At 46.9% G+C, this 2,992-nt stretch overlaps 1 non-coding gene across 1 annotated transcript; it reads right to left on the reverse strand.

The window, feature by feature from the left end:
* Positions 1 to 2,061: 2,061 nt before the first annotated feature.
* Positions 2,062 to 2,201, reverse strand: LOC138266710 (U4 spliceosomal RNA). The gene has a single exon (XR_011199642.1). It is a non-coding gene; the product is annotated as a U4 spliceosomal RNA (small nuclear RNA).
* Between the last annotated feature and the right edge of the window lie 791 nt (positions 2,202 to 2,992).

Below are 2,992 nucleotides of genomic sequence, written 5' to 3' on the forward strand. Positions count from 1 at the left end.
ATTTTGTAAGTTTGCGCCGATTTTGCGTCAAAAAACGACACAAATGCGGCGCTAAAAAAGTATAAATATGGGCCTAAGGCCCATATTTATACTTTTTGACGCTAAACTGCGCTAACGCAGTTTAGCGTCAAAAAGTTTTGCGCCGGCTAACGCCATTCTGAAGCGCCATGCGGGCGCCGTATTTATTGAATGGCGTTAGCCGGCGCAAGCAGACCGGCGCTGCCTGGTGTGCGCGAGAAAAACCACGTACACCAGGCAGCGCCGGCGTAGGGGGAAAATGGCGCATGGGCGTCTTAAAATGGGGCAAGTCAGGTTACGTCGAAAAAATCGTCGTAACCCGACTTGCGCCATTTTTTTTCGACGCCCATCCCCCATCAACATGACTCCTATCATTGTAAAGATAGGAGTCATGCCCCCTTGCCCAATGGCCATGCCCAGGGGACTTCTGTCCCCTGGGCATGGTCATTGGGCATAGTGGCATGTAGGGGGGCACAAATCAGGCCCCCCTATGCCACAAAAAATTATTAAAAAAAATAAAAAAATACTTACCTGAACTTACCTGAATGTCCCTGGGGTGGGTCCCTCCAGCCTTGGGTGTCCTCCTGGGGTGGGCAAGGGTGGCAGGGGGGGTCCCTGGGGGCAGGGGAGGGCACTCTGGGCTCATTTTGAGCCCACTTGTCCCTTAACGCCATGCCTGACCCAGGCGTTAAAAAGCGGCGCAAATGCGCCGTTTTTAGCCACGCCCACTCCCGGGCGTCTCTTTTGCCCGGGAGTATAAATACCACGTAAAGGCCTGGGAGTCATTTTTTAGACGGGAACGCCTCCCTTGCATATCATTAACGCAAGGAAGGGGTTCACGCTAAAAAATGACGCACATTCCGGGAACTTTGGCGCTATACGCCTCTAACGCCATAGTATAAATATGGCGTTAGTTGGCGTTAGTTTAGCGTCGAATTTGCGTCGAAAAAAACGACGCAAATTCGGCGCAAACGGAGTATAAATACGGCCCTAAGTGTCTAGTTTTGCAGGTTTTAGAGCCACAGGAGTAGGCCCTAACACCAGCCAATGGTCCAGGGCCTTGTGGGCATTACTCGGAGGTTAACAACTTTCTCTCCCAGAAGCCAAGAGTCCAGTTGTAACTGGTCAGCAGGCCTCTTTGAAAAAATCATATTATTGCAGCTTTTGTGACCCTGTAGCTTAACAGGAGTTCAGCCAACTGACCCTTTAAGTCCATTCTTTGTCCTAGGTACACGTGGGAGTAGGCCCACCCCTTGGAGTCTCTGTCCACCGGTTCAACAGCAGGTCCAGATGTGTTCTGATGAAGGTATCCAGGGGAGACATATTTATGCCTTGCAGTAGCCTGTGGGTTGGAGAGACTACCTGAACAATAGATAAAAAGTTACCAGGAGCAGCCCTAACTACTTTGGTACCGTTTCCTGGATGTTTGGCCCTAAACAATCCACAGTGCACAAAATCCAACATGGGAGAATTGTCCTTACCCTGGGGTGTGTCTAGGAAAATGAGAAACTCCCTTTCAAACCAGTACTGAGATAGCTCCCCCGACTAGGATTAGTGCCACAATGACTAACTGGACAATGGAGGGGGCAGGCCTAGGTGGAGGTACATCTACCTGTGGCAAAGAATGCATTTTTGAAGCTTGTGAAGTTGATAAGCACTTCCCCCAGGCCATCCTGTCAGGAAGAGGTCACATCTCCTTCACCCCAAGGCTATCCTTGTTCTCTTTCCTGGGAGCCATTCACACCTTCTTGTAGTGGGCCTGCAGGATAAATAAAGATATTTTTCCTTGTTATGTCTCCCCTAGGATGGGTAGCATTGTTCCTAGGTTTAGCAGTTTTGGTAAATCTGGAAATGTGCCAAAATCCATGAGTAGATGCAAGGGAACACCCACACTCCACCCATGGAACATTTTCTCAGGGCTGCACTCTAATTTCAGTTCCTGTTGTTATAACATATAGAACTGAAACATACAATACAATATTATAGTATCTATACATTTAAACATTAATTTATACAATATTTTCTTTTAAACACGAAATTCAGTCTCCTTGGAGACTGTCAAAAATTGCCATGTTGACTATATTTCAAGTCTTCATGACGGGGTATTGGGTAAAGTTTTCAATAAGCAATAATCGCGCCTCGGTTAGACCTCATTGGCTACGATACTGCCACTGCGCAAAGCTGACGATGTTAACGTGAAATACTTGTCCCCTCTTTGGAGCACCTCATGTTACAAAGAGCAATTTAACATTTTTTTAACGATTTCACCACTTTTGGGATTCTGGCAGTCAACATAGTACTTAAGTTAGTGGTGTTTTACCAGCTTCGGTCGGTGCTCTGAACCTAAACATTGCCTCGTGACGCGCAGAGGACTCTGGGAAATGGTATGGTAATTAGCTGTTCGTTGAATGCAGCAACACTGTTAAGGGATTTGATGCTCGGGCAGACAGCCCTTCATGTGTAGGCGGGGTCCAGGGTGCTCGATGGTGTGTTGTGGAAAGGAAGAAGCACGAAATCTTGATAACATGTTTTCAAATGTTTCCTAAGGGAGGCCTGGCAACAATTTTACGAAATATAAATAATACCAACATATTTCGATATTTCGCTTGTCTTAGGTGTGCCGGTTCATGAAACTACACAGTTGAATTTGCTGCTCTTCATTTACAGCTTCAAGTAAAAATTTTCACTTCCTGGTTTCGGATCATCTTTCTGTGTGCTGGAGAACGTGTAAAACGAGGCTCACATTACTAAAATTGAAACAAGCATTGGCAAAGCCATTAGGTCTCGCTTATGGGCGAGCCCTTGCCTTTGCTAATCGGGCGGAAGTGGTGAACAGGAGAGCGGGTTGTTGGTGAATGGGACGGTGATTGGAGGTGGACAACAGGCCTGGCAAAAAAGTGTTCACCCAAAATAGGTCCAGTTACTTCAAAAGGAAGATGTTGAGGGGCATATTTATACTCCGTTTGCGCCGAAT

This window comes from Pleurodeles waltl, chromosome 11 (genome assembly GCF_031143425.1).
Source record: "Pleurodeles waltl isolate 20211129_DDA chromosome 11, aPleWal1.hap1.20221129, whole genome shotgun sequence".
Taxonomy (NCBI): Eukaryota; Metazoa; Chordata; class Amphibia; order Caudata; family Salamandridae; genus Pleurodeles; species Pleurodeles waltl.